The sequence below is a fragment of the Microtus pennsylvanicus genome, chromosome 8 (genome assembly GCF_037038515.1).
Source record: "Microtus pennsylvanicus isolate mMicPen1 chromosome 8, mMicPen1.hap1, whole genome shotgun sequence".
NCBI classification, from domain to species: Eukaryota; Metazoa; Chordata; class Mammalia; order Rodentia; family Cricetidae; genus Microtus; species Microtus pennsylvanicus.
The window spans coordinates 31,059,562-31,079,954 of record NC_134586.1 but is presented as its reverse complement, the minus strand read 5'-3'; the positions used below and the strand labels follow the sequence as shown (position 1 = coordinate 31,079,954).

The 20,393-nt window shown below is 42.2% G+C and overlaps 1 protein-coding gene across 3 annotated transcripts in view; it reads right to left on the bottom strand.

The window, feature by feature from the left end:
• Tmcc1 (transmembrane and coiled-coil domain family 1) overlaps window positions 1–14,084 on the bottom strand; it is a 196,685-nt gene extending 182,601 nt beyond the window's left edge. For 2 of the 3 annotated variants that reach the window (XM_075983070.1, XM_075983071.1), the window contains exon 1: window positions 13,986–14,084. The gene's annotated coding sequence lies outside the window, so the exon portion shown is untranslated. Of the gene's footprint in view, window positions 1–9,640; window positions 9,784–13,985 lie in introns of all 3 variants that reach the window. The other variant, XM_075983072.1, reaches the window with a different exon arrangement.
• Between the last annotated feature and the right edge of the window lie 6,309 nt (window positions 14,085–20,393).

Below are 20,393 nucleotides of genomic sequence, written 5' to 3'. Positions count from 1 at the left end.
TCTGGACTGCATGGTGAGTTTCAGGTAACTAAATTACATGATGAGAACCTGTGTCAAAAAATAATAACAAGGGACTGGGGAAATAGTTCAATGTTTTTTTTTTGTTTTTTCTTTTTTCTTTTTTGTTTTTAATAAGAGCACTGGTTGCTCTTCCAGAATTAAACCCAGAATTAAATTTCTGGTTTAATTCCCAGGACCCACATGGTAGCTTACAACTGTCTATAACTCCAGTTTCAGGAAATCTGACACCCTTGCACACAATATATGCAGGTAAAACACTGGTAAACATAAAATAAAAGTAAGTTAAAAAATAACAAAATAAAAATAAAGTATACTGAAGGGTATTCAGTAAAAACTTGTAAAACTGTTGTGCATCCATGATTAAGAACTGGATATTTTAAAACTTACTTGTAGAACTGGGAGGAGTAGAGGGCTTATACAAAGCTCTGGGTTTGATCCATAGAACTGAAAAACAGTGTCATGATCATAGCAGGTCTATACTATCAGAGGTTTCCAGAATAAAAGACTGGAGAGTGGAATGAATTACTCTGCCTATGGTGTGATGAAGCAACAAGAGCCCTTTATAGTCTTTTGGGTAGTCTTTCACACCAATTTTTAATTTAATTCTAATAATAATCCCATGAAGGTGTCTAAAGCAAGCAAATTTTCCAATTTAAGAGATGAAACAACAAACATATATTAATTCTCAAAGCATAACAGTAATGTCAGAACTGAGTTTGGAATCTTAATTTCTAATTCAAAATCTACAGCACCATATTTCTTCTTGCCAATGATACTGAAACTAACCACAAAGTCATATGCCCACGTACTGTTATATAACTTTCCCAGAACCATTAAGTTTATGCAGAATGAAAGCAAAGTTCATCAAAGTTACAGTCTCAACAAACTGCTTTCTGTGTTGAACAATGAGCTGCTATATTAAATACAGTGGGGAAATTCTTATTGAGCTAGCACAGCTGTTGGAAGGAAAAGGAAACTGGAGAAAAGAGCAAGTGCATAAAAGAACTGAGTACTAGAGAGGACAGTGTCTGGATGCATCACCACTGTATGTGGCAATGGGTACCTGCGTGAAGTACCTGCAGGAAAAAGGGCACACCTCAGACACACAGAAGCAGAGAGCTCACTTTGCAGAGATGGTGAGTAGCTGGAATCCAAAATGCTTCTCCAAAGGATCTTTTTAAAAAGAGATACAGAAGCAATTTCTTATAGAAATAAATCCAATATGGAGTATTAACTCTCATTCTAAACGTGTGACCAAGAACATCTGTTTACCAAGGGTCAGTGATGGAGGAAGGTCATTGGTTAAATAAAAAGAAACTGCTTGGCCCTCATTGGTTAGAAGATAGGTGGGAGGAGTAAACAGAACAGAACGCTGGGAGGAAGAGGAAGTGAGCTCAGACTCCACAGCTCTCCTCTCCGGAGCAGACGCCTCAGAGAGAGACACCATGCTCCCGGCTCCTGGGCAGACACACGTGATGAAGCTCCGACCCAGGATGGACGTAGGCTAGAATCTTCCCGGTAAGCGCACCTAGCTGTGCTACATAGAATATTAGAAATGGGCTAGTCCAGGTGCGAGAGTTAGCCTAGAAGACGCTAGATAGAAATGGGCAAGCAGTGATTAAAAGAATACAGTGTCTGTGTAATTATTTTGGGTAAAGCTAGCCGTGGGGGTGGTCGGGTGCCGGGGACGCAGCCCCGCCGCTCCTATTTCAACAGAATGGCGCCCAGACGTGTGGACAACTGAATCCACAGAAAGCCTAAAAAAGCTTGGGAAAGAGTAAAGCATGTTTTCTTGGTAGCTGCAATTTCTCGGTTCTACTCTGCTTGCTAGAGGCAAGCAAGTGCTCTCATCTAAAAGAGGCTTTCCTGACTCAGCTTCAGCTGCAAAACCCTGCAGCTCATTAAGAGATCCTGCCACGAAACACCTAAATGGTGTTGACGAAAAACTGAATGCATGCTTTTGGTTTTCAGCCGTAGCAGGAAAAAAGCTGCGCCATTTAAAAATGCTGGCTTTCTGGGCTGTCCTGCCAGGGCAAACTCTGACTCTTTTACGCAGGCGGTTCGTGCGGTTTGCAAGCACAGGCTGCTGAAGCTCGCTTGCTGGCAGGGACCTTGAAATGCCATAGAGTTGTGGCAGTAAACATGGCTACAGCCAGTACCTCAGCCATGAGGCTGGAAAGCTACGGAATGGACTGGATCTAGCTGGCAAAGGCATGGCTTTAGTCCTACTGATATTGCTTGGTAAATTAAAGACTCATGTGGTCAGAAAAAGAGAGATATACAGTAAAGAGAGATTCAAAGACAAAGAAAATTTTTAAATGGTTTACAGTGTATTAAAAATATATGCAGACTAAAAGTTGAAGTTCTTAAAGTAAAAAAAAAGGAAGAGAGTTGTTGTGTGTGGTAGTACACACCTTTAATCCCAACACTTGGAAGGCAGAGGGAGATTGACCTCTGTGACTTCAAGGTGTGGTAGCACACGCCTTTAATCCCAATGCCTGGAAGGCAGAGACAGGCCGATCTCTTAGAGTTCAAGGGCAGCCTGGTCTACAGAGTTATTCTATGTCAAAGATACAGAGAACCTGTCTCAAAAAGCAAAAAGTTAAAAGTAAAAATAAACGAAATAGAGATTAAAACAAAGGTGAACAAAGATAGAAAATAGACAGAGAATTTTGATACTGTGTGCTATTATGCTCTCTTTGAATTGTTTGAATGCTGAGGAAGGAGCAACAGCTGCTAAAATATATTTGTTTATATATGCTGTGAACTAATCCAACATAGATATTTTGATGCCTTGACTTTGAAATTTGGATCTAAGGACATGATGCTTTGGAAAGGAGTTTCTTATTTTGTTTTCACAGAGAATGAGACACTGTTCATTTCTTCTATTCCGATTTTGTATGATGGACCACGCCATCCTGAAGGGTTGTTGTGAACATCTTCAGAAAATTGCTTCGCTCAACTGCCAACTGAGATGAAACTAGCACACAGGTTATACCGTGAAAGACCTAATTAACGACGCCCCCGTTCAGCAGGAAGCAGTTTGGAGAGAAAAAACTGCGCCCATGTTCCCAAATATGGTTTATAACTGTTCTTTTACATTTAAAGGGGGATATGATATAGATATGAATAATTTGATTAGTATAGATTTTGCTTTATTGATAGAGATTTAAGGTCAATTTTGTTATATGTATAAGTGTTTCTGATTTTGATTAAGGTATTGTGATTGTGTAGTTCATTTAAATATGTACTGTATAATTAAGAAATATAGGTTGTTAATGGATAATCATCGATAATAGTAAAGCTTGCAGTCATGTTAGTTAGATTTTCTAGATATATAGAGATATATTTTAGATAGACATTCTTCATGTCTTTCAAAGATTACAGAATAGGACATTTAATGTTTTAATAACTGAGGACTTTTCATGACAATGAGACACTCTGCTCCTGGCAGCACCAATCTACTTCAAGAGGAAGATGGGCATCGAAGAGGCACCTTATGGAGTTTGATAGCCATTTGGGCAAGAAACTGCTCTTGCCTGGACTATTGCATAAACTGGACACAGAGAACCCACAGAGAGAGGACTACTGAACTTGCCTAAGGTGAGATGATCTTTCGGGGTTCCTGATTCATGAAAGAGTCTGCGAGACATTCTGCAGGACACAACAGATAGTGACTGAACTGACTTTGAATTTTCCTGCTTTATGGAAATGTCTGCTGGATACCATGGGCCTGAAGGCTGAAGATGGATGCCCCAACGGTACAGAGGAACTTTGGGTGACTGTCCAGGCAGCGAGATGTCTCTGTCATTTCTAGAGTTTTAAAAGTTGCTTTTTTCTTGTTTGCTTAGGTAGTATTGTATCTTTCTGGAGTCTTTGATGGAGTTAAGAATAGTTAGTTATAGTTATAGTTTTCCTTAGTTATGATAAAGATTATTGTAACTTTTACTTGATAATTGTTTTGTTATATGTAATTTTGCTATGTTAAAGTTAAAGCCTTTTTTTTGTTGTTGTTGTTTTTGTTTAAACCGAAAAAGGGGAAATGATGGAGGAAGGTCATTGGTTAAATAAAAAGAAACTGCTTGGCCCTCATTGGTTAGAAGATAGGTAGGAGGAGTAAACAGAACAGAACGCTGGGAGGAAGAGGAAGTGAGCTCAGACTCCACAGCTCTCCTCTCAGGAGCAGACGCCTCAGAGAGAGACACCATGCTCCCGGCTCCTGGGCAGACACACGCGATGAAGCTCCGACCCAGGATGGACGTAGGCTAGAATCTTCCCGGTAAGTGCACCTAGCTGTGCTACATAGAATATTAGAAATGGGCTAGTCCAGGTGCGAGAGTTAGCCTAGAAGACGCTAGATAGAAATGGGCAAGCAGTGATTAAAAGAATACAGTGTCTGTGTAATTATTTTGGGTAAAGCCAGCCGTGGGGGCGGCCAGGTGCCGGGGACTCAGCCCCTGCCGCACCTATTTCAACAGGTCAGCATGTAAACGAAGTGCTAACAGTGGGTATGTGTTTTCTAAAGGGTGATACCTGTTGGACAGAGGGGCAGCAGAAGGAGAAACAAATACTACTGAAAGCGAATGACAGGGCCAGAAGATCTTAGCAGATAAAAGTACTTGCCACCAAGCTTGAGGACCTGAGTTTGATTCTCAGGAAGCATACTGTATAAGAGAACCAACTCTAATAATAGGTTGTTCTCTGACCCCAACATGTGTGCTGTGACATGTGTGTGTGTGTGTGCGCGCACACACACACACTAAATAAAAATGCAATAATTTTTTTTAACAACTGGTTAACAAACAGCTATCAGTTTTTAGTCTTTAAAATTTTCCAAGTTAGGGGCTGCAGAGATGGCACAGTGGTTAAGAGCACTGGCTTCTCTTGCAGAGAGATCAGGGTCCAATTCCCAGCATGCATATGGTGGTTTACAACTACCTGTAACTCCAGTTCTAGGTGATCAGATGCCGTCTTCTGACCTCCATAGGCACAAGGCACACATGTGGCAACAGATATACATGCAGGCAAAACACTCATACAAAAAATTTTTCATAAAAAGTTACTGTGAACACATAAAAGTGATAGAAAATGGGTCAACCTGTCTGGTAGTAGAGTTACCAAGGAAAGCAACAACTAAAGAAAACTCTAATCACTTAAAACAGAAAACATAACTCATTTGTATAAATTATAAATATGTAAAAAGATATTTCAAGTGTGTCATAGCAAGAAAGATGGTCATAAAACACCCAAATAATCTTAGCAGTCAAAAGTCCACCAAGCAGCACAAGCATTCTGACACCAAATGAAACAAGTACTGTAAAACTAATACAAATGTCCCTGAGCAGAAATGTTAAGTAATCTTGCAAAATACCAAAAGTTAATATGGAAACTGAGGGACATTAAGGTTAAACTGACACAGTGCTTTCGTGTCCTTGTCAGCAATCTTACAGAACTGGAAATCTGTTCTAGTCTGGTGTCCCTGCCTCTCTCACCAGCCGGACTGTGTAGATACATATAGTGGCTGACTGAAACAGGCTGCGTGAGACTAAGCAGGAGGTAAAGTGACTGCAAAGACACAGCAACCAACTAACCAAATGAAACCAAGGGCAGTGAAGCTGGGGCAACCTCAAGAAGCCTGGTAACATGTAATAACACACATTTAACTACTAACTACAGAAAGGGGTATTTTAATGAGGAAGTACTAAATCCCAAAAGCTCAACAAAAGAAGAACATAAGAAAATTAAAACATTACCAAAGCACATCAAAATCAAACTCCTTAGAAACCCTAAACAAGAGAAAACATCTTAACTCAGGCTTAGTGGCACATACTCTTAACCAATGCTCAGAAAGCTGAGGTAGAATGACTCTGAATTCTAGGTCAGCAGAGACAATACAGACAACCCTGTCTTGTCAAGAACAAAGCAAAAATTTTAAATGGAGCTCAAGAAAACAGAATGGAAGAAAATATCTCAAAATTGTGTATCTGAAATGGGATTAAGATCCAAGAACCCTTAAATTCCTTATAATGACAACAACAAAGAAACAATCTGAGTCAAAATAGACAATTCTGGCTCAGTGGGTAAGGATGCTTGCAGCAATGTCTGACAACCTGGGTTTGATCCCCAGAAACTACAGGAAGGTACACACTTGTAAGGCTAGCACTTGGGAGACAGAAGAAAGAAGACTCTAAGAGCAGGTCACTCCTGGCTAAATAGCAAGTTTTAGGCCACCTTGGGAAATATATATAACACTATCTAAGAAACAAAACTTTTTTTTGAAATGGAAATAAAAGTATGAAAAAAACCCAAGCATATATAAAATGAGGATGAACACAACTATAGCAGAAAGTAAAGCAACATCTTTAAAACAATAGAACACAGTCGTCAACAACAGGCAGGTCCACACTCACATAGCTGAAGGCACATTAAAGACGTTCCAAGAAATACTAGCTATAAAAGGAACCATAAGAAACATTTAATCAAGGGAAACATTCCACACAGAAACCTGAACTACACACACACACACACACACACACACACACACACACACACACACACACACTGAAGAGTCCTAGAAATAAAAAAATTGAATCCAATTATATTATTAAAATAAAAATGACTTCACAAGCTGGACATGGTGGAATATAGCTACAATCAGAAGCACTAAAAAAGGTAGAAGCAGCAGGAGGTTTGAGAGTTTAAGGCCAGCTTGGGCTACATACATAGAGGCCACTGTAAACTATATAGTAAGACCTTCCTGTCTCCAGATGGAGGAAGGGAGGAAGAGAGGAAGGAAGTAAGGAAGGACAGGAGAATAGGGGGGAGAGAAGGAAGGAAGGAAGGAGGTGTCTATTTTTAAAAAAAAACAAACCCAAGATTCTTGATTAACAGAATTCAGTTCTACCATGCTTTCCCTTAAATCAGAATCAATATTCTCAAGATGCATATCCCATAACAGAGTGTCTTTTGGAGAAATGAAACTAAAATCTAGTCCAGTGTTGCATTTACAGGTGGTTTTCAAGCCTTTTTAAGGGGTTGCTTATAGAAGAGCACTTTCAGATAAAGTACAGAGACCAATATATAATTTAATTTTCTGTGTCTGCAGACAGTCCTGAAGTCAAGTCAAAAAGTAAGTCAGCAAATAATGTTCTTTGCTTTAAAGAAGGTTAATTTAATCAATCAGCCAAGCTACTCTAAACTGGCAAAAAGAAGAGAACCTTTATCAAGTCTTCCTGAGGAAAATTAATTAGTCAAAGCAGTAGTTGCACAATAAAACTTGGAGAAAGAAAAAGAATATCAGAAAACATCATAGTTCAAACCTCAGGGGAAATGTGGTTAGTAAGAATAAAATCTCTGTAATTCAATATTATTTGAAGTCAGAGAACAGAATGGGAATGGAATACTGCCCAGGATTCCTCCAAATGCATAATGTTAAATGAAATGGATCCATTCAGATCCTTTGAGCCCTGCACCAGACCCAATATTTCAAGTTCTCTAGCAAGACTACTTGCTCCTCCCTGCCACAACTCAATAGTACACATCAGGATGTTCGGACAAAATTCAAGAGGTCAACTATTGGTGCCTGGCTAAGGACAAAAATTCATTACTCTGAAAAATGGAGTAAAAAAGAAAATTTTGTGACTTCATTTTTCACTTAAGAATATTACATGTGAGCTAGCAACTTCCAATGCTTCAATTTCACTGCAGATCTGTGGTGATTTTCAGTTTATATGGTCATACACTGATCCAAAGAACCACATCAATTCAACTGAAGAAACGGCCAATTTTTTCTTTAAATCTATACAAGAAAGTTCCAATTAGCATTTCCTCTTCCTCTCTTCCTCCCTCCTCCTCCCCCCGCCCCTCTCTCTCTCTCCCCACCTGACTCTTCTAACACTGACCTTGTTATGTTGCTCAAATTGGCCTCAAATTCCTGAGCTCAAGATATCCTCACATTTCAAATGAGTTAACTGAGATAAGAGACACATACTACCATGCCTGGCAAAACAAAATGATTCTTCACATTCAAAAAGTAGAGGCTGGGCAAAGTGTACACATCTGAAATCCTAGCATTTGGGAGACAGAGGTAGGAGGATTGGGAGTTCAAGGCCAACCTCAAATTCATGGTCAGACTGGGTTACATGAAAACTGTAAATATTCATCAACTGATAAAGCCATAACTAAAATGTAGTGTTAACTATACAAAAGAATTTTTAAAGATTTATGTTACTTTATCTATATGGTGGAGGCAGAACAAATGCATACATATGGTGTCCTCAGATCATTTGGAGCTGGAATTATATAATTACAGGCAGTACAGCGCTAACCAATGTGAGTGGTGAGGACCAAACTCAGGTCTGGAAAAACAGCAAGCTTTATTAACCACGGAGCCACTTCTCCAGCCCCTATAAATGAAATATTTGGCCATAAAATAGCACTGAAATATGCTAGCATATGGACCATTAGAATCAGCAAGTGAAAGAAAGAAGAAGCAAAATGCCTGTATTATCATATGGCTTCTTTTATAAAAAATATCCAGAAGAGACAAATTCATGGTGAAGAAATAAGACTGGTAATTACCAGAGGATGGAGGAAAGAGCCTGTTCAATGGGTAAGGGTTCTTTTGGAAATGATAAGTGTTATGAGTATATGGTAGCAACTGTACAACATTATGAATATACTAAAAACACTGAATAGAGCATTATGAAGAGTTAATTACACATTTCAGTTGTGAATTTTTCATATGAATTACAACAAAAACACATGTCTATATGTTTGTTCCATGTATCGCCTAATACTTTAAAAAAAGTTTTGCTCATTAAAGGTATTCAAGGGGCTGGAGAGATGGCTCAGTAGTTAAAAGCACTGATTGCTCTTTCAGAGGACCTTGGTTCAATTCTCAGCATCTTTTTGTATGCCTGCATCTCTATATGTACACCACAGTATGCAGTGCCCAAAGTCTAGCAGAGGGTGTAGAATCACCTGTAATTGGAGCTACAGACAGTTATGAGCTGCCATGTGTGTGTGGAAAACAAACCTCTGTCTTCTGCAAAAGCAGTAGGTGCAGGTGTTCTTAACTGCTGAGATACCTCTCTAGCCCCAGTACTTTAAAATTTTTGATACGACATTTTAGAAAAGGAAAGTTATAGCAGATTAATGAGTGACTTCCAACAGCTGGGGGGGAACAAACATGCAAAGTACTAATTTTCTAGTGCTGTGAAGTTATTGTGCATGATAATGTAACTATAAATATAAGATATTTAAAATTAGACTGGAGAAATAGTAAAATGTCCGCTACACAAGAGGAAAAATTCAAGTCCAAGATCCCCAACACCCATAAAAAAACAAACAAAACAAAAACCCCTGCATTACCCTGCACCTCTATAACCCTAACACAGAGGAAGTGAGTAAGATGGATCTTGGAAGCTCCCTGGCCAAACAATCTAGCCAACTGGTAAGCACCCAGGTCACCCAGACACCTTGTCTCAGAAAGATAAAGTGAAAAGCCACCAAGGAAGATAACTGAAGTCAACATCTAACACAAACATATACACTACCCCCCCCCCCAAAAAAAACAAGTTATTAGGAGCTAGATGGCCTAGTGGGCATGAACACTTACTGTGCAAGCATGAGGACCTGACTTCAAAGCCCCAGTATTCACAAAATAAGCTGGGCTTGTAACACCAGTGCTGTGGTGGGTGAAGACAGAAGATCTCTGAGGCTTGCGATCCACCAGCCTAGCTCCCGGTTCAATGAGCGATACTGTCTCAAAACAATATGGCAGAGAGTAACAGGTCATTAGGACACTCAGTGTTCTCCCTGACCTCTGCGCATGTGCAGTCATACACACACCCTACATACAGCAGAAACATACATTAAAGTAAAACACAGGACCAGCTATATTTTTAAACAATATATAAAAGTCTACCAAGCCCTACAGACCCTTAAAGCAAAGTGAACTAAATCAGCATATAATACTGATTAAACAATAAAATAATACTGATTAATTAAATAACCAGGACACACAGGGTTCTCAGAGTAGAACCCAAAATGTGACAGGAGAATGAAATCTATTACAACTACTGGGACAAGCTCAGGACCAACTGAAGAAACATTTACTCAGTCTAAATGATCAAAAGGAAAGGAACTGTTCAGAAGCACTGTCCTTAAGTTAATACAGTTGTCACCCAAAATTAACCACCTTGAAATCACTGCATGTAAAGACTAGAACTAGAATTAAGTAAATAAGATGTGGACAGCTTCTCACTGCAAAGTAGAAGGATACAGATAATGAGAAAGGGATAGAAAGATGGTTTGGTGGGTAAGAGTAAAGTGCTCGCCTAGCATATACAAGGCTGTGGGTGTGATTTCCAGGACCATAAAAGAAAAGGAAATGCCTAAAATATGATCTTTGCCTTCATGAAGCGTGTCTTACTGTGAAGTAGTGATAGTGTACATGAAACAGCACAGAATACAAGAACGCTTAAAAGGTAGAGATGAAAGAATGAGAAATATAAAGTCTACACTTGATCTCAGTCAAAAAAGAAGGTTTCAGTTCAGAGATCAAAAACTTGAGTCTGTATCATAATATGCACTTCAGGACTTCAAAGTAAAGGAAAGATAAACAGGCACATTCACAAGAGCAATCTAAATGGTAAATAAATGAGAAAAAGGCAACAAGAAATGTAAGAAAGTGGACTAGAGAGATGATTATGCATGGTGTTTGCCACCAATCCTGATGACTTGGGTTCCATCTCTGAGACCAACACGGTGGAAATAACTGAGTCCTGTAGATTGTCCTTTACCTCCACAAGTGCTGTGACACATACACACAGACACAGCACACACACACACACACGTGCGCGCAATACACCCAGACACACCCAAAAAATAAATATACGTTAAAAAAGAAAGAAATGTAAAAACTTCTCACCTTGACAAAAAACAAAAAGAATCTCTGAAAGGTAAAAAGTTGAATGTCAACACACTAGCAATGCTCAAATACTTTAAGAACCATGTGGCAAAAAGTAATCACTATACACCAATTAACATACCAGCTGACTTCTGGTAAGATGTGACCAATACTCAAGGACAAAGAAAGTGACAGCTGTTCCCTAGCACCACAACAGGAAATGCCAACAGGGAAAGACAGGAAGCAGGTGGCCAAGATTTTTGTAACAACTTTTCACAGGACAGGGTATATATGTTGGCTACTTTTTGTATCATGCCTTTACCTGTATGTCACCTTAATTTTAATGGTACAACTATAAGCATTTATTAGTGTGATGGAGACTTAATTTAACAACAGAAATAAAGTTTGAATGAAGGAAGCAGCCCATCAAAATTCTCCTTCTCCCACACTCTGCTAGAGATTAGCTATTTTTAAAAGCAAAGGGTTTGGAGGCCTACAAATCTACATAAAAATTCCTTTCCCCTGTTCCTTCCTCCCATGAAGCTCAGTGTCTCCTGGCCTTTAATGTGCATAATAACTCTAAATGATTATATATACAAAAATATTCAGACCATATTTTCTGAGTTTAGAGGGCTGTCTCATACAGTTTGCACTTTATGTGAGTGATTTCTGTTAACACACCAACACAGGCTCACTTCCAGGTATGAAGATCAAATCTCACAGGAGGAAGATTCTAACGATTACATCTACACCAGCATAGACTATCTGGAAGTCATGAATTTTCCTTCATGAAAGCTGTTCATATACAGGCTAGAAAACCACTCAGAAAATTTAAGAAAGTAATTGAGTGAGAATTAATTTTTCTTTCAACTTCTAAGATTTTATAATAGCTGGGCATGGTGGCACACAGGCAGAAGAACAGGGAGGGAAGAACGAATATTACATGATATGTAAAAATTGAATGAAATTAAAACTTCAGTGTCCAAATTTAACTAGAAAATAGGCATGCCAGTTTACCTTTTGTCTGTTGAGGCACACACTGAAACAGCGGCTGCATGGCTGCGGCAGAGGTGGTGTGCCCCAAAGCCTAAAGTATTTACCTTCTCCTTCACAAAAGCAACAAAGCAAAGCTTACTGCCTACTGTCTTATATTACCTGAAATGGTCCTGTCTGCTTATCATCTATTCCCCAGCTCCACACAGAATACAGCTTACTGAGACAGAGGCCTTGTCTGTTTTTGTTCCTTCACCACAATCTAGAAAGACTTCTGGGCCAAAGGAAGGGCTGGTGAATTAACGAGCAAGTGGTCCATAATGTCACAAGAGTTTAGATTTTCTCCTGTTCTCGCAGGGATGAACCAAACAGCTCAAAGTACTGGTCTCACAAACTAGTGCAAGACCCTGAAACTCCAGGGAGCCACGAAAGGCTCAGCTACTGCAAAGTGGCATGACAGCGACAGCTGTTTGCGCGTCTATTTATCTTAAGATGCAAAAACTCTGGGAAATCTCATTTCCTATAGAGTACACAGCACCAACACCATGTCGAATCTTTAATAGATGCTCATAATTACAAGAGATCTAGATCATGTGCTAATGAATTTTTGATATCTAGAATTTTCCTTTGGGGCTCATCAGCTATTTGGTCTGTAAGCAGCTGAAAAATCTTTAGAAATTAAAAGGTTACCACCCACAAACCAGAAGCAGCTTTTTAATGTTTCTCTACTAGCCAGAGAGTGGGTGTGTGAATTCAAAAAAAAAAAAAAAAACCACCAACCCAACTCTGTAACTCTTGTTGGTGGAGGACATGGTATTGTTGAGTTAAAACCCCACCTTTGAGCATCCCTGTTACACGACACTGTAAAATTATCACCCACTCACAATCTCAATCTTGTAATCTGTAAATCAAAGTGGAGGACAGACCCCACCTCCTGGAGAAATTTCATGTTACTAACATTTCCATTAAGGTTCTTTACCTCTAGACGTTGCTACAATTTCTACACAGAAATTCTATATCTATGTCTAATTCTGAAGACAAAGATTTTCAGTTTAACTTCTAAAATGTAAGACCTTGGACAGAGAAACAAATTAAATTCGTGTTATATTTTAAAGTGGCAACCTGCTTCTCAATCTCAGGAGTTTGTTATGTTTTTTCTTTTTAAATAAAAGCTAATTTAGGAATTCCAGCCTTTCACAGGGACGCTCGTGGCACAGTTGTGTTTTTTTTTTTTGACGACTATGTCAGATTTACAACAACCATTTTAAATGGGTTGCATGGTCCTCTTTTTCTCTATTACACCTAAGTCAGGACATTGGCTACAATCTAGAGATTAATATAAAACGTGTCACCAAAGCAAATATATTCTCCAACATCTCAAGTGAGCCACTTCCAGAAACCCCCGCAGATCCACCAGGAGGAATCTCCTCCAACACTGTCTAGGGATGGGGCCGGACGGACACTGGACCACTGGAACACCATTCATCCACACTTTGGCTGAGGCTGAAATCCCGGGCTTGGGAGCGAAGCGCAGTTCACAGCGGCCCCCTGCTCTCCACAAAAAGGGTTAATAAAGGGTACCGTAGGGCCAAGCCCGGCCCACCTAGACTCTCCTCTCAACGATTCTCCCCAAGACTGCGGGCTTCCTCCTCCAAGTTAAACCACAAGTTCAGAATCAAAACAAAAGGTGCACGACAGGTTTCTGGTGGCAAGGACTGACTCTCGGTGGCCAACTTTAAGGGACCGCAGGGCCGAACGAGCGAAGGTTCTAAGACCTCGGCTGACTGGAAGGCCTAGGGCCTGGGGCGCGAGTCCTCAGAAGCCCCTCGTTCTGCTCAGTCCGAAGGGGGAGCCGGGGAGAGTGCCGGGAAGGGGGGGGGGAGAGGAGGTGTCCCAATGACAGGCAGGAGGCCCGGCGACGCGAGGTCCAGCCCGAGGCCCGGGGCTTCGGCGCCACCGGGGCAGCAAAAGGTCCGATTGGTTCCAGGCCGCGAGGAGGCCCCGCTGCCGCGCCGGGGAGACCGCCCGTCCCCACCCACGGCCTGGGCCAGTCACTCACCGGTGGAGAGACGACGGACAGCCGGCGTCTCCGCCAGCGCCGCGGCTCGGGCTCCAGCGCCGGCTCCCGCAGCTGCAGCCGCGGCGCCTGGTCCATCCCCACCCCACCCTCCCCCTCCCGGCCCGCCCCCCGCACCCTTCGGCCGCAGCTACCGCCGCCGCCGCTGCCACGGCCCCGGCGCGCGAGCGCGAAGCAGCGCGAGGGAACGACAGGGAGTGCGAGAGCGAGAGCGCGCACACCGTCGCCACCGCCGCCCACCACCTCCGGCTCCCGATAACGGCGCAGGCGCGAGGCGGCGCCGGGCGGGGACGCGCACGCCGTCAGGGGCGTGACCGGACTCAGAAGGTGTGGCCACGCCTCGGGCCCGCCCACCCACGCGGGCACAGGCCAAGTGTGCTGGGGCGCTCTGTCTCCAGGTGAGTTCTTCCTTTCCCTGCGTGGAGTCCGGAAGCCCGAGCGCTTCAGCACCTCAGTTCTTCGGCCCCTGGGCTTGTCGTATCCTTGGCTCCTCTTCTCTTCAGCCTCTCAATCCCTCCGCCCCGGAGCTCCTCAGTTTCTCGGCTCTTCGTCCCCAGAGCTCCTTGTGTCCTCAGCCCCTAATTGGTGCCGGCTGAGGCTAATTTCTGGAGTACACTCCCCGAGTCACACACTATTCTCTCCACCTTGACTCCCAGGGCCTTCCAGCTAGTGGACTGCCTTTTCGTCAAATATCACCGCTGAAGAAACTGCCAAGTGGCCCCCAGCCCATCCCTTTAATTCTACCTGTTACTCTAGTTTAGTCGTCCATCACTGGGACGTGGAAGCTTCTTTCGTGTTGGAGCAGCTGGAAGTGCAAGGCGGGAATAAACGGAGTCCTAGGCCTTGTGAAGTTTGAGCGAAATCAGCGGGGCATGATAGAGTACGGTTCAGCCTTTGAATTGGGAAGAGTGCACTGGTTGAGGGTATAGCTTGGCCAGTAGGGGAGCTGAGAGACCACTGCGGTGCGGGCCGTGACTTAGACTGCTTGTGAAAAGAGGTGAGCAAAGGAGCGCAGGGACAGGTTTGGGACTTCTGAGGGTTTGAGTTTCCTTCAGTCGTGGCTGCAAGGCTAGTAACTTGATTTTGTCTGATTTTAAATGATGGCACAGGCATGTGAAAAGTGGCCTTGGGGTGGAGGTGGGGGGAAGGCCAGTCAGGAGGCTACTGGCGAGAGGGTTAAGGCAAGATAGGAGAGTGGTCATAGAGAAAAACGTTGTTTAGGGGTGAAATAGATAAGTGTCGGTGGAGTGAAGGCAGAAGGGGATGGTGAGGGTGAGCTTGCAGATTTAAGGGGCAGTGTGAATGAAGCCATTAAGGAAAGTAATCTGAAAATGAAGAATAAATATATGAAATTGTAAAACAATAAGTTAATTGTTTTAAAAAATGAGCGATAAACCTAAATCTGAAAGATAAACCTGAAAAGAAAGAAGAAAATGTAGAAAAATCTTTGTATCACTGAGAAAGGTTAAAAACTTACTTTAAAGGCATGAACCATAACCAACTTTATTTGATAAATGTTATCAAAATGTATGTAGTTTATAAACATTTAAGGAATTAAAAAGGCATGGCGGGCAGTGGTGGTGTACACCTTTAATCCCAGCACTGGGGAGGCAGAGACAGGTGGATCTCTGTGAGTTTGAGGACAGCCTGGTCTACAGATTGAGTTTCAGGACACCCAGGGCTATATAGAGAGACCCTGTCTAGAAAAGAGAGAGAGAGAGAGAGAGAGAGAGAGAGAGAGAGAGAGAGAGAGAGAGAGAGAGAGAGAGGACAAAAAGGCAAGTTATTGATGGGAAATAAACTAAAGTAGAATATATCCAACGAAAGTCTTGTGTCCAGGATGTGTAAGAACTCCCTTTCCTCTCTCTCAGTCCTGAGGATTGAACCAGGGCCTTACATGTGCTCAGTAAGAGCTAAACTATGTACCTCCTCTGTCCTAAATAATAAAACAAACAACCAATAAATCAGTAGGCAGAAGGCTTTGGTAAGTATTTCACAAGATGTATAAATGACCATTAAACACGAAAAGATAACATTAGTCATCTGGGGATTTGCAGATTAAAACCACAAGATACATACTGTCGTTGGAGTAACTACAACTAAAGACTGGTGACCCACCTGTCACACTCTTACTCATCTCCTTAGCCATGCTTAATAAAGAAATCCAGATAAAGATAGTCAGTCTTCTATTGCTGTGAAGAGACACCGTGGCCAAGGCAACTCTTATAAAAGAAAGCACTTAATTGGGGCTGGTTTACTGTTTCAGATGTTTAGTCCATTATCATCAAGGCAGGGAACATGGTGGCATGCCAGTAGACATGGTGCTGGAGAAGTAGCTGAGAGTTCTACATCCTGATCCACAGGTAGCAGGAAGAGAGAGCCACTGACCCTATCTTGGGCCCTTGAAGCCAGTGACACACTTCCTCCAACAAGGATACACCTACTCCAATAAGGACGTACCTCCTAATCCTTCCCAAGTAGTGTCACGCCCTGATGACTAACTAGTCAAACATATGAGCGTACAGGAGCCACCACACTAAGTCATGCTTCCACTTAACATAATATAGTGAAAAAACAGCCATGCTTTGCCCAGAAGAGGGTGCAGAGTCCTTGGATCATGTTCTCCTTCCACCTTTGATCCTTGTAAGATGGAAGCATTGATACTACAGTACAAAGTTAACTCAGGAATATGTCTCGACTGTGTCCTGGCAACTTCATTTTCCTCTCAATAATGAGGATTAGTCATTGCAGCCTCTACAGAACTTCTTTGCCTATTGAGATGCCAGGAGATCTGATACCTTCACACCAATGCACATAAAATAAATTTAAATAAGTTATTAAAAAGAGACCAAAAGCAAAGACTTATGTGTATGACTGTTTGCCTGCACATAATATGTGTACCATGTGTATACCTGGTGCCTGTAGAGGCCGGGAGAGGGCACTGGGTTCTCTGAAACTAGACTTAGGTGGTTCTGAGCTGCCTTATGAGTTCTAGGAATTTGTGTTATCTAGAAAAGCAGCAAGCACTCTTAACTTCTGAACCATTTTTCTAGCCCCAGTGCTGGTGGGTTTTAGTTTGCAACTTGACACAATCTAGAATCACCTGGAAAGAGAAGCTCAATTGGGAACTATCTAGATCAGGTTATCCTATAAGTGTGCCTGTGAGAGATTTTCTTAATTTCATGAATTGAAGTGAGAAGACCCACCCTGAAAATGGGCAGCATCTTTTTAATGAGCTGAACCCTGGACTTTATAAGTGGAATAATATTGTAATAAGGAGTTGTGGGCTACTTTCCCGGCACCCGGCCGCCCGTACGGCTAGCTTTACCAGAAATAATTACACGGAAACTATATTCTTTTAAACACTGCTTGCCCCATTAGTTCCAGCCTCTTATTGGCTAGCTCTTACATACCAATCTAACCCATTTCTAATAATCTGTGTAGCCCACGAGGTGGCTTACCAGGAAAGAGCTTAACCTGCGACTGTCTGGAGTGGGAGAATCATGGCGACTCCCTGACTCAGCTTCTTTCTCCCAGCATTCTGTTCTGTTTACTCTGCCTATCTAAATTCTGCCCTATCTGAGGCCAAGCAGTTTCTTTATTACTTAACCAATGAAACAACAGATAGAAAGATGACCCTCCTCCATCAGAATAGCTGAGCTGGTGTTGCGGGAGGTCCTTCTGCAACACCTCCCCCTTTTGTTTAAGTAAGAGAGTTTTAAACCTACTATGAAATTATATACAATAAGTACAAATATCCTATTGTAACTAGCTTAGGTATTGTATAATAAATAACTTGGCCAAGTCATGAGAGAAAAGTAACTACATTTATATAGTCTCAGCTCAGTCGGTAGAGCATGAGACTCTTAATCTCAGGGTCGTGGGTTCGAGCCCCACGTTGGGCACCAGGTGAAGGCGTAAGTCACAAACAATGCCACACCAGTTTGGAATTATGATTAATAGGGTGATATTTATTTAAAGGGGAAAAAACTTACAGATAACGTACCAGACAACAGCCCTCTGCGCAATCAGGAAGGAGTCTAGTCACCGGAAATGGAGCAGGAAGCGAAGAAGAGCGAGAAGGGAAGTAGCCGCTTTTTTAAAGGGAGAGAGACCACGCCCCCAATGGGCTGGTATCTCAGCAGCTATAGGCTGGAGGAGCGGAAGGACCTCCCACAACAAGCTAAGCACTTAAAGCATGCATGCATGTATTGCTAGGAAGACCACTTGTTTGTTTCCTGGCTGCCCAGCAGCTCAGACCCAAAATAATCACACAGAAACTATATTATTTAAATCACTGCTTGGCCCATTACCTCTAGCTTTTAATTGGCTAACCCTTACATCTTAATTTAACCCATCTCCATTAATCTGTATATCACCATGGCCTACCAGCAAAGTTTCAGCATGTCTTGTCTCTAGTGGTGGCTCCATGGCTTCTCCCTGACTCTGCCCTTCTTTCTTCCAGCATTCAGTTTAGTTTTTCCCACCTAGCTCTGTTCTACCCTATCAGGCCAAGCCTGTTTCTTTATTCATTAACCAATAAAAGCAACACATATACAGAAGGACTTCCCACATCACGCATGCATGCATTCTCCGTCTGCTTTTGACTGTGAATATGACCAGCTATCCCAGACTCATGCCACTATGACATCTCCCCAGTGATGGGTCATAGCCTGGAATTGTGACCTAAAATATGCCTTTATTCCCCAAGTTACTATTTTGCCCAGGAAAATTTATCACTGTAACTAAGATGCAGTAATGCCTCATGTTTCCAGATCCTCCTGTGTTTGTCAGTATATACTTCACTTGTCAGTGTGGACAGCCAGCTAAAAATGTAGTCTCACAAAATTTGAGTTGAGTAGGAATTATTTAAGATCTAAAAAGCTCAAAGAAGACTGTCTCATCCAGTGGCCATGCCACACAGGAGCACAGAAACATTGAAGTGTTCTTGAATAATGTACTCCGATAAGCCAGGTAGGGTGGTTTTTACCTATAATCCCTGTACTGGGAAGGCAGAAGAAGCAGGAGGATGGCTAGTCTAGTTACATAGTGAGATCCTGTCTCAAAACCATGTGGGAAGTGGGTGGACCAAAGGGCTTTGGGAGTGAAAGTGCAGAACCCATTGACCTAAGATCAGTCTGGAAAGCCCACGTGAAGTCAGGATACAATAGCAAACACATCTGTAATCTTCATGTTCTTGTGAGATGAAGTGGAGACAGGAGAATTGGTTTGATCTTGCCTCAAACAACATGCAAGGAGAGAAGCAACTCCCAAAAGTTGTATCTGACCTCTGCCACACAGGTTCTGTGAGCCATATACATATGCAAAACCAATAAGAAATAAAAGATGAGGGTGGGGTGGTGCTGCAGAGATGGTTCAGGGATTCAGAGCACGTGTTGCTTTTGCAGAGGATCTGGGTTTAGCTCCCAGTATTCATGTGGTCCCTTCCAACCATCTGTAAATGCAGTTCCAGGGATTGGCACCTGACCTCTGTGGGCACTGTATACATATGTTGCAGGGACTGGCACCTGACCTCTGTGGGCACTGTATACATATGTTGCAGGGACTGGCACCTGACCTCTGTGGGCACTGTATACATATGTTGCAGGGATTGGCACCTGACCTCTGTGGGCACTGTATACATATGTTGCAGGGACTGGCACCTGACCTCTGTGGGCACTGTATACATATGTTGCAGGGACTGGCACCTGACCTCTGTGGGCACTGTATACATATGTTGCAGGGATTGGCACCTGACCTCTGTGGGCACTGTATACATATGTTGCAGGGACTGGCACCTGACCTCTGTGGGCACTCTATACATAGGTTGCACATGCACACACAGAGGCAAAAACACTCACATATATAAAAGAAAAAATTACAAAAAGTAAAAGCTGGAAAAATATATTTCCATGGAGCCAAGCAAATGAGCTAATATCTCTGAATTCTAACTATTGTGCAAATTTTTCTCTCCCACCTCAGGGCCTACACACACACACCATGTGGTTAGTACAGCTTTCTCTCTTAACAGATGACATGAGGCTTCAGCTTAAATGTCATTTCCTCAGAAAAGTTTTTGCTGATCCCATAACACAGGTCAGCTTCTTCCACGAAATACTCTCAAAACATCCTGAACTTCCCCTTTCTGGGCTCAACACATATTTAACTTCTCCCTTAAACATCTCTGGATGGTGAACTCTAGAAATCTGGGGACCTTTCAACTGGTCTGAACCCCCGGCCCTCTGAGGATCTTTGGAGAAAATTACTAAAGGAATAAATGGTGATTCTGTTCTCTAAATAACTGCTCCTTGTGTTTGGCTGAGCCTAAAAAAAATAAATAAATAAAATAATTAATTTATGCGTTTCTGTGCCAATGCCATTAGGGACCAA